The sequence below is a fragment of the Stegodyphus dumicola genome, chromosome 3 (genome assembly GCF_044657685.1).
Source record: "Stegodyphus dumicola isolate Sdum_Otavi_A_Nest chromosome 3, ASM4465768v1".
NCBI lineage: Eukaryota > Metazoa > Arthropoda > Arachnida > Araneae > Eresidae > Stegodyphus > Stegodyphus dumicola.
In genome coordinates, this window is record NC_140770.1 from 271206804 (window position 1) to 271219203 (window position 12400).

The following is a 12400-nucleotide window of genomic DNA, read 5'->3' on the forward strand; positions in this document are numbered from 1 at the left end:
TATATATATATATATATATATATATTTGCTATTGTGTCCCATTTGCCGTACTATTGTACATTTGTTTATTTATTTTGCATGTGATATGACTTACTTCTGTGAGCGTCGTGGTACTTTGTGAAAGATGAGGAGTTGAAACTGGAATTTAAAAATATCAAGAAATAAATCAAGAGTGCGCTTTTAGACAATTAATAAGAATCTAACATAATAAACCTTATCTAAAATGTGTTACAGTAGACCTCAGTAACTGATATTCGACACAGTTATCTTGCTGTACCAATACTACTAGTCAATTACATAAGCTATTGGAAAATTTATTAAAAAAACTTCAAATAGAAACTAAACTCAACACTCGATCATGGGAGGTGATATGCATTTTGAATATCAAGTATATTTGGAAATATGTAACGCATTGTATTTCAAGGAATTTATTCTGCACTGTATTTTGCTGTACTCGAGGAAGAAAAGGTAGGCAACAATCGATCACATGTATCCAAAGGAGTAGAATCTCCATCCTTTAGCCCCGCAATCTTTCCTAAGCACACAGATACAAACGAGAAGCCCGCGTTCAAACGAACACACCTAACGAGATCAAGGTCTGGGTTGCGCTATCGATTTTTGAACCTCGAAAAAGCCGTCCGCATCTGTGGCGCTGCTACCACAGCCAGTGCTTCTCCGTCTTACGCTTTAGCCAGTCACAATCGGACTACTTTCCTGAAAATAGGAGTTTTCATTCACCGAAGTTTTGGATAGAGATCCACGAGTGGCATTGCCATGGATGGGGAAGAGGATTCCAGCCAAGAGTTCCGCTCCTGTTGCATAGAGCAGGTACGTCTTTGAACCAGGAGTTTTTCCTTAAACGCAAAGCACGCTATTGGATATTTTAATGATTTGGAAGTTTTCGTTGGGGTTTTTCCAGTCAATTATATTTCTCCCAGTGTGTCTGTATATACTGTCATTGTTTTGAAAGAGTTAAATATATTTCTCAAGTGAAAATATTAATTTGAACGGCGCAATCAAGTGTTTAAATTATTCTATTAGGACCACATTTAGCATTCAGCATCCACTGAAGAATGGATTAATTGCACTTAATAGTATGGTGTACCGATATTTTCGTTTCAAAATGCATATCTTCTATTCATAAATATTTTATAACTACATAATTGAGGTTTTTGTTGGGGCTGTAAGTTTTCTAACATTTTGAAACACATGTTTACTTCCCACTATATTGTGAAACCAAAGATAAAAAGAATCAAGCAGAATACTTATGCGTTTTGAGTAATATTGACCGCTCCATGTATTTATATTAACGAAGCAATTATATTACAGACTATTGCACTGCAGAGAGGTTTTCTACTACCAGAAAAAGAAATCCAAATCATATTTTATTACATTTTCGATTAAGGCTTTCTCCTAATGGGGTTAGGGCCAGAACACCAGTGAGCGACTGGTTAACCCTTTGCGGCACATTGTATGCGGTCTGGACACACATAAAAATTTCCTTCTGTACGAACATAAAAATTGAATGAAAAAAGATTTTTAGGTTACTATAGGTTACTCTGAACCTTCTTCATTTATAGTAGATGGCAGCTCAACACAAACCAGTCCATATATTTTAGCCAGGTTTAGTTTTTTAAGACCCTCATTTTTCAAAGAAAGTTTCCAGTTTTTTAGTGTATAAAAGGAATTGTTTGAAAAGAAATTCCTATGTTATTTTTTTGGCTGTATGCTAATCTCCTTATCCTATATTAGTTCTAAATATTTACCTTGAAATCTTCGGTAAGTTCGGTTAATCTTCGGTAATCTTCGGTTTGGTTCGGTACTCATCGGTAAGTTCATTGACAACAATGCTCGTTTCAACACTCTTTTCGAAGCTCCATTCAATCAGTGTGCCCTTTTCGGGCACACCCACAGAAATAAGCGATAAGCTTCACAAAATTTTACTTGTGTTATTCTCTAGGCCTAATTAGACTGCCTACCTTTTTTTTTTTTTTTTTTTTTAATCAAAACTCCGACTTTAAAATGTAGCGTGCTGGAAAGAGTTAAGATCTCTGAATAATAGTACTTCATCACAGGTTCGAAACCAGATGAATCGGCCGTCATCATAGCTTTCACCTTGTGTAATATCAATTACACATGTTTTTCCTTACAAAGCCTTCCACTTGTCTTCCTTCAGTAGACAATTCTCATGTAATTTCCCATATTCAAATAACATGAGGTCAGGTAAAATCATTTTGCAATATAACGGACGAAATTTGCTTCCGTTTTTAGCCCAAAGGGGCCATTTGCCCAGAAAGGCTTTTAATTTCATTTTGGCATTTTGCGTTGGTTCACTATAAACGGCGAATCACTTTTTAAATTGTTGCCACCAAATAATAAAGCCCTGTAGTATGTTTATAGAAGTTAAATAATAAAGAATATGCATAAACGTATGTATGTTTCTCGCATTGTGATAAAACAACGATACCTAGAGCCATCCAATTTTGAATAACGTACGTCTCCACCCGAGTATGTGCATCTGGAAGCCCAAATTCACAATTTGGATTAGTTTTATTATCTATTTCATATTTTGTACAGCATTTATTAGTTTTTGATTAAGAAACTCAACGATTTGAAAGCGAGCAATGGCAACACTATATGAAAATAAAACAGTTTTATCCCCAGCGCGCGAGACTGCGTATCGGACATTCTAAAGATATGTTAATTTTAAAATTACTTTGCGATATTGCTATTGAATTGAATTTTATGGTTTAAGTGCGAAGAACATGATATTTAATGAATAAAAGCAACACACGAAACGTTAACAAAAATGCCTTTTGGGCTTAATATAAAATCTGGAATCTTTCAGATTTTTTTAAATCTCTAACCGCTATTTTTATCTCCTATCTCTATAGTGTTAGTCGCTATTTTGTGCTATTTAAGTGCGCTTTAGAAAGCCCTATTTAAGTGCTATTTTGTTAAATTAACGAAATGGAAGTGTCCATTTATTTAGTATGTCTTTCCCAAAGCTATTATAACTGCAGAAGTCAAGTGGTGCTATTAGTCATAACGATGTGCTTATTATATTGCTATAGATATAAAAGATCGTTATAAAAGTCTTTTGAAGTATACATTAGCGCTCAAAAATTGACATATGCAGTGCAGGACTAAGTAGTATACACGTAATTTAAATTAATTTTTTAAAAGACTTCTGACATCATATTGACTCTAATTTAAAATATCCTCGCGTATCAGAAAATATTACTTTTTATAAGCATGCCTCAAGACACATTGTGGCCATTACAGGCCGAACGTTTAAAACAGTTAAACACTGGGTGTTCCATCTGGATTCGAACCTCAGGAGAAAAAGGTTTTACCACGTGTAATATAAATACAAGGCAAATCTTTATGAATTTTGAATTAACTCTCCGCAAAGACATTCCATGTCTCAGGGAGATGTCCGTTGTATGTTTAGTCGTATTAAAAGTATTCACATGATAAAAGGCGGACATGCCTGCAGAATATTCTCGTATACAGGCTAATATGGATTTAACGATTCGCTTGGGATTCCATATAGTTTGTTAAATTCACAAGACGCTAAATCCCTGATAATATATGTGAAATAACACTAATTCATGATATGCAATAAACATTATATTTACGTATTGACGACAATAATAATCTGATAATAAGATCTGATCACTGCGTGTAACGTAAAATGCGATGATGAAAATTTTTAAAAAATGTAATTTCGCCAATAAAAGTTTCTTTTTGGGAGGGGAGAAAAAAACGAATGTCTTATTGTTCTTGTCAGTTCCAATGATTTTACCTATCAAATTCCTTTCCACAGTGTTTCAAAAGTGTTTCAAAGGTACCCTATCTTCTATTTCAAATTTTAGACGGAAATTCTTTCGTAGTCTCTAGACAAAAAACATATCTGACTTGCTGAATTTCTTTAACAGACAAACTACTTCCTTCATTCTTATCTTTCTATACCACAAAGTGTAATCAGAGAACTTGTACATAATCCAAGTTCAACCACCACACGCACATTCAGAGTAATTTCCATGCCAAGCATTTCCATTGCATTTTCTAATAAAAGTTTAGAATTTTAAATCAGTTATTGAAAGAATTTGATGAAACTTCCTTCTATGAAGCTTTGACAAAACATATCGAGTGAAAACATTAAATTTAAATTATCTCAGGTTGATAATTGGATTTTGTATCATTCAGAATTTATTTGATTAAAGCATTTTTGAAATTCAGTTAAAATTACAGAATTATTTTTGCATCTAGTAGCTTTTGGTTAGCTCTCTTTTAAGCCACTTGATGGGGTAAAAGAACTTTTTGTACTTCGCCTTTTGAAGCGTCAGTAATTTATGAATAAGTCGCATGTGTAGCTTTAATATGATTACTAAATTGCATAGATTGGATTCCCTTCTCAGGAAGAATTATATAAAAATTTCTAATTTTAAAACGTTAGGCGCGTTTTAATCTTTCGTCGTTTAAAAGTATAAATTTTGCAAAATCAGTATTTTTTGCTTATAAAAGTACCCTTCAGTTTGGGAAAATCTTTGAATTATTATTTCGTAAACACTAATTTAACTGAAATTTGAATTTGTACGAATAATGTGTTTTCTTTAAAAGCTAATAAAATGGTCTAAACATCTTACTTCTAGGCAAAACTTAGTATTTTGTAACTTAAAAGTTAAAGAACACACTAAACATAACTTTCATATTAAGTTAAAATATCTGACGGATGTGAGTTTCAGAAGGGCATTTTGAAAACAAAACCATATAATTATATTAATGCTTAGATCCTATATTTATTTTTACTTCCTTGTACGAAATAAAGGGAGTTTTGAAATCACGAACAATTTCTGATCTGATATTTCAACAAAAATATCCATTTTGACCGCTATCGAATGCAATATACATTTTTGCGAGTCATCTGTACGTAAGGATAAAATAAAGGACTATTTTCCCTCAAACGAATTATAAAACTAATTTAAAAAGTATTCAGAAGAGATTTTTTTTCGTGGGGTCTGTACGTATGTGTGCATGTAACTCTAACTCAAAACGAATAGCTTCAGAAAGTTGAAAATTTGTATGTGGGGCTGCTATAAATGTAGATATGCACCTACCTTTTTAGTTACAATCGGCCGCACCAAAAGCATATAAACATGTATATATATATATATATCCACTATGTTACTCGGCTCGGTAATCTCAGTTTCTTTATTCTTATTCTATGTTTGTAAATTGTGCACTTTTCGCTTTAAAAATGATTAAATTATATTGTTCTTATCTTTCGGTTAAGGTTTTTATGCCTTTAAATAATCTGCATGCAGTAGTTATAGAATTATCAATAATATAAAATTTTGTAAGTGCGCCTAAGCCTAATTTTGTTTTACCATAGCAGCCACATTTGTTCGCATTTCAAAGTTAGCAGATTTGTGAATTAAATCAGTTTCTAAACCTTCAGTATCTTTTTGCCTAGGCGGACCAAAAGGAAACTCAGTTTTGTGCAAAAAAGTCTGGCTTCTTGCCTGCTGGCTGAATTGATTGCTTTTGCGTAGAACCTGTAATTGCAACTGTAATTTTTTTTTTTTTTTTTTTTTTTTTTTGTTGTTGTTGTTTTTGTTTTAACTGTATTTAGTGTTTTATGTTTTTCTATACCTTTCAGTTTTTAATGAAGATATTTTGAAGTTTTATATATTTTTGCCTTGTTCCGAAGTGAGAATTGAATTGATTGAATGAAAAATATGTCTGTAATAAAATTCAAGAAAATGCGTTTAAATGAAATGAAGCAAAAATGCTTATAATTTCATATTCTGTACAAGGAAGTCATGTAGTGTACACATCAGATTTTTTTTTATAACGGAATCATCAATTACCATCAATCGTTTGCTTAAATTAGTTTTCATAATTCATCTTTGCTGTCACTTTCAGTTATTTAAAATTTTATTACTCAGTTTGCTTAAGAATAAGTAAGCTGAATGGGTGGAACGTGCAATAAATGCGGCAGTTTCGTCAGTATACCGATGATGCATTATTTATATAAATATTGGGAATAGAATGGCCATGAGCTTCCATCAGCGGCTTTTGCCTGTATACAGGCAAGGAAATCTTAATTTGTTGAGACGGTCACCTTTTACAGACTAATTTCGAATGACAATCGAACCAGAATCATGCAGTTCTTCCCCGCCATTTGATGGAGTGCTTTCTGGTTAATTAGTGGGTTCTTACGTTGACATTGCACTTGGGGATCCATTTCATAGCAAATAAAAGACGGAATGTGAAGGGAAATATTCTTGAGAATCCATTGAAAGGCCATTTCAAGTTTACTAAAGGTTTGGCTGAATGTTGAATATTAGCTTTGGGTAAGGGCATGGGTTCATTTGCTTAAGAAACTGTTATCGGTTCGATGTCCATTCGAAGATTATACTTTACTCTAGTGAGCAAGTAAAAATGTGTTGATATCTTACAGATGATTCTTACAAACCCAAAAATAAATAAAGTGGTTTTAGGAATACCAATCAAAAGCCTTTTTTTTTAACTGAATAGCACAAAAACGATTGAAGCAAAAGTAAGCGGAACTTAAGTTTTAAATGCACGAATTTTTATTTTTATTATTAAATTCCTACTATTAGCTCCACTCTCCCTATATCTTGTTCAGATTTTCAATCGTTAATAAAATACTTTTTCCCATCCATTCAAGTTCAAATACATTTTTGTAAACTTATAGTGAATGACACTGGATGTAAATACATTTTTTTCACATATTATTATTCTTTTAAATGGCTAAAAGCCGCTGAATGTTCATGGTCTTCAAGCCCTATATTTGCAACTAAAATAAAATTTTTCTTTGTAGACCTAAGTAGGAATTGACTTTAATTTTTTTTTATATTACTTGTTTTGAATGTCAAAAATACATAAGAACTGATATCACATAAAATAGGAAATATACTAAAAAAATCGGAACTAAATTTTTATTCCAATTTTTGAAAAAACATTTAATATTTACAAAAGAAATATGATAGGCAAATGTGTAATAACAATTTTGTGTAATAATACGTACCTTATAAACTTGTTCAAACAATTTTAAAACTTTGAATACATCAAATTAACAACAAACACAAAATCAAAAATTCGTAAACACAAATGATGTCCACATTCTACACATTAGCTCACAATCATGACCGTTACACCGTTAGTGGTGGCATTACATTGGTACGTTCAAAAGTCTAAACCTCAACAGTATGCATCCAATTGGTCACACTGTGCAGTAAGCTAAAATTTGCCTTTTGATTTGATTTACATGACTAAATATGAGTGTGTTGCTAAATGGTAATTACGTGCATTTAAGGGTTAAAAAGGCTATTATCTCATTAGCAATAATTATTTTAAGGCAGATATGTCGGATTCTTTGGATGAAACTTTGCAGTTTTTCAATGTTTCACGTATCAAATACGCAGCCGTAAAATTTTCCGCGAGCACTTTACACGAAATCCTGTTAACGGTTCAGAATGGCTTGAAGAAAATGAATAAAATGAGATAAGAATTTCTTTAAAAAGTTTAAGTAATTCTTTAAGAATAAATAGAACGGAAATATAAATTTTTGTAGAGAATGTCTATTCTTATAAATTCAAATATTAAGATTTATTTTAAACATTGTTCATAAATTCTTCAAAATATATTGTCAGCATGATAATGCATTCCATGAAAGTTCTTAAAATTCTCTGCTTTCAAGAATAAAATAAATATTACTGTCATTGATTGATATGAATATCTTTATATCTCATATTGAATGTATGCACAGTGGAGCTCATTTCTGAGCAAAAAGGATTGTCTCAGAAGAAAGCCAATTATGTTTTGAATTTGATGCAATTCAAGGAGATGCTCAGGTTTCTTGCATTCTAAGTATCAAAAGAAAAAAATATAAAGTATATATATAACCGAAAACGTAACCAATTTAACTAAACATAAAGAATCAAATATAAATTATAAAGAAATTTATTTTTCGAGGTTAGTTAAAAGAACTCATTGCTAGATTTTTGCTGATCCAAAGAGGAATTATATATTGTTGTTGTGATTGGTAAAAGGTGCTATAATTTCTTTACAGATGTAGTTAAAAGCCAAAAATTTAGAAAATAAATTTTCAAAGAAACATTCACAAAAAGGAATACCCTAACACTTTATGTAATATTAGATGATTTTTAATGAAATACGTGACAATATTCAATACTCCTGTTACTAAAAAAGCATATTTGCATTTTAAAAATCACATCAAGTGTAATAGGCCTTCCGACAACAACCATTTCGGTCATGTGTTACTTTTAACTAATAATTAAGGAAGCAAACTGTAAACGGGCTCCTTAGGATATAACCATGTAGAAAAAAAATATTCTTCAAAGTTAAATGTAACTAGCAAAAACAGTAAAATGTCAAATTTATTAGATCAAAATCCCCTGTGTAAAATTGTAGAGACATTAGGATTTATTGGAAAAGCCGGAGAGATGAAAAATTAGCAACCCTTTCGGCCGGGAATCCAACCACGGACCTCTGGAACACCAGCCCAGCGTGCAGAACCACTACACCACGAAGGCAGGCTAGGAAGGCGGGAAAAATACCTTATAAAATAATCTAATTTTTTTGGCATCAATTAGCTACAAGTATTAAGCTTATAAGGTATTTCCCTCAGCTTCTTAACATGCCTTCGTGATGTAATGACGATGCCTATTCGAGAGGTACATAGTTGGAGTCCGGCAAGGGCACTACTCATTTCCCCTTCTCTTGCTTTCAAAAATCCTAATGACTCTACCGTGGCGCCCGAACTAAAAGGTGGTGAAAGATGATTCTTTCCCACCGAGATTTGGCAACTGGGTCCCGTAATCCCCAGTCGTCTTTTAAAAAAGGGCTAGTATATAAAGTATTTCTCTCGCCTTCTTAACATGCCTTCGTGGTGTAATGGCCAGCACAATCGACGCGTATTCGAGAGGTCCGTGGTTCGACTCCGGGCGAGGGCAAATGAGCATTGCTTTTCACTTCTCCTGCTTTTAAACATCCTAATGGCTCTAGAAGCTTAATACGCGTATTTAAAAATATATATTTTATTTTAGAAAGACATTTATTTAAAAGTATTGCTTCCAAATTACACATTGCAGAAATGCTGAATTTCGAAACTCTGTATTTAACCGAAATCATTTTTATACCGCATCTGAATTTATCGAGAGTTTTTGTCCTTCCTCACCGCTTGCTTTTTTAATGTAAGTGGAAAGCACGTCCAGATCCCAAAGAAATTTCATAACTTCTAATTTTGGCCAGATTATCTCTGAGGTTTCCTGCTTCATGCTGCGAAACAAAACTGATATTTGAACAATTTGACATTGGTTTATTTGTATGAAATTACTTTAATTCATCCTACTTCGATATTTCTTTCAGAAATGGAAGCTTTGTTTTGTGGGAGACTTATTTAACAGAGTAACAAAGAAGATAAATAATCTGAATTTGCTTTCAAGATATCCATTTAAAGGTTTAGATTTCGTACATTTTTTACTAAAACCTATTACGTGGGCAGTTTCCACAGACGGAGAACCTATTTTATTTGATTAATTTCTTAAATCCGATCCTAGTTTTATACCCAGTATTTATGAGATATTTTGTTATGAAGAATTTTGAAAGACCCTGTAGAATTATAGTAATAAGAATAATAATATATTAGTATGTTACTGAATTCATATCGATTTTAATTCAGCCTGCGAGATTCGGTAAAAGAAGTATTCACTAGTATGATCTATCAAAGTAAAAAAAATATGATTTGCATACCACGTGATTTCCTTGTACGGAATATTAAATTATACGCATATTTTCCTTCATTTCATTTAAATCTATTTCCTCGAATTTCATTAGACATATATTTCTCATTTAATTAATTCAGTTCTTACTTCGAGACAAGGCAAAAATACATAAAAACTCAAATTATTTTCATTAAAAATTGAAAGATATAGAAAAACTTAAAACACCAAATAGAGTTAAAACAATTAAAAAAACAATTTTTACAATTAAAATTACCGTTTATATGCAAAAACAAGCAATTCGGTCAACATGCAAGAAGGCAGATTTTTCGGGGCTCAAAAATCGTTTCGTTTTGGTTCCACTCGGCAAAAAGACACTGAAGGTGCAAAAAGACTTAATTCACTTATCTGCTAAGTTTCAAATGTAAAAAAATATGGTTGCTGTGGCAAAACAGTTAGGCTTAGCCGCACTTTTAAATTGTTGATAACTTTTTCATGCGGATTAACTATGGACATAAAAACAACTAAAACTATTGCATGCATATTAACTAAAGGCATAAAATCCTTAACCGGAAGATAAGAACAATATAGTTCGATCATTTTTAAAGCAAAAAAACACAGTTTATCAAAATAGGAATAAAAAACCTGAGTTTACTGAGCAGAGTAACAGAGTAAATGTATATATATATATATATATGTATTTGTAGGTATATATATTTATATACTTTGGTGCAACCAATTGTAACCGAAAAGGGAGGTGCGGTGCACAACGCCATGTTACGGCAATCCCGTATACAATAGTTCAAAGTTCTGAGGCTATTCATTTCTACGTTATGCGTGATAAATACATACGTACGTATATACAGACTCCATGGGAAAAATCTCTTTTAAATCCATTTTAAACGAGTTTTATAATTCGTTTGGGGGTAAAGCGCGTTATTTGTCCTTACATACAAATATCGCGCAAAAGCATCGTTAAATTGCATCTGATAGCGGTCAAAATGAATATTTTCTTTGAAATATGAAACTCGGAATTTTTCGTGATTACGATACTTGGTGTAAGGAAGTAAAAATCATTACAGCAATAAAAAATCTCATGTGCACACCACACGACTTCTTTGTGCGGCCTATTAAACTATACAAGCTTTTTCTACATTTCATTTAAACGTATTTCTTCGAATATCATTAGATATCGATTTCTCATTCAATTAATTCAGTCCTCACTTTAAATGGAGGTGCACTATTAAATGTTTTAGCAGCCCCATATAAAAAATATCAATGTTCTACGCCTAATCGTTTCTGAGCTATGCGAGATGCATACATACGTACGCACGTACAGACGTCATGGAAACCAGCCCTCCTATATACATTTTAAATCCATTTCACCATCCGGTTAGGAAAAATGAGTGCTTTATTCTATTCGTACGTACAGGGACAGGGAAAGGGAAAAGTGGACGGAGCACCAGAACTTCGTCAGTGACTTTTACAGGTGTTGCTCCGCCGCACTACAGTATCCCGCTGGGCTTTTAGTTGGCCCGCATCGGATGCTAGCCTACCAAGACATTTACATAGTAATTTTACATTAATATTAGACTTACGTATTGAATATACAATTACAAAGACATAGTATACAATTATTGCAAAGAAATTAACCTATTAACAAAAGTTGGATTATGGCAGATTGAAATAACATACGTACGTACAGATGTCACCCACAAAAATCGTTCAAATGCGTCTGTGGGCGGTCAAAATGGATGTTGTTTTTGAAATATGATAGTCGAACCTTTTCGCGGTTACGGTACTTTTTTACTTCGTACAAGGAAGTAAAAAACAAAATTTGTCAGTGAACGAAAATTGTTAAAAATGAACTTTCAAGCAAACACTGATAATTAAGGACTCCATCAGTTACTTAACTTTTTTCGACTTTTCTTAAAAATTACTTTTGCCCACATTATGTGTTCCTTATCTATTGAAACATTTTGCCTTCCATCTCAGTTCCGTAACTTATCTTCATTATAAAGCTTTAACTGCTTATCACCAGTCAGAGATAGCGCAGATCGTAACAATAAATGTGAGATTAATTGCTTTAGAGAGCGTCGCAGGCTACTGCAATTACATCGACCTAAAACATTTATTTTATAGTTTTACGGGAAAGTAGCTCTCTAATAACTGTATCTGCGACAAATCTACTTTGCATACATCGGCGAATTTAGAACTACGCTTGGTAACATAATTACTAACTCGAACATCGTTAATTTACTCTTCTGTTGCAGTTAGAAAATGAATATTGCAACAGCCTGCTGCTGGTTGTTATTTAAAATTCTGTTAAGGTACCTCTAGCGAAGTCGATGTTTCTGAAACAGATATTAAGTAATTAAACATCACTGTCTAATTATTGCATGGTCAAATATGTCTAAATGAAATGCATGGAAATAAATATCCTCCCCCTTCCAACCCCCCAGAAATCTTTAATAATTTTAATTTAAAATCCGCAATGCTGCTAACTCGATAAAGATCAACTAGCATATCCAAGAGCACATTTTGTACTGTACTTACAAATAAAACAACAGGTAAAGAGTATAAAAATATTATTTGGTACCATAAAATGTTTTCTCTCTTCTTTG

At 32.5% G+C, this 12400-nt stretch overlaps 1 protein-coding gene across 1 annotated transcript in view; it reads left to right on the forward strand.

The window, feature by feature from the left end:
- The first annotated feature begins 681 nt into the window (after positions 1 to 681).
- Positions 682 to 12400, forward strand: part of LOC118182931 (uncharacterized) — a 169148-nt gene continuing 157429 nt past the window's right edge. The window contains exon 1 of the mRNA XM_085814143.1: positions 682 to 828. The gene's annotated coding sequence lies outside the window, so the exon portion shown is untranslated. The remainder of the gene's footprint in view (positions 829 to 12400) is intronic.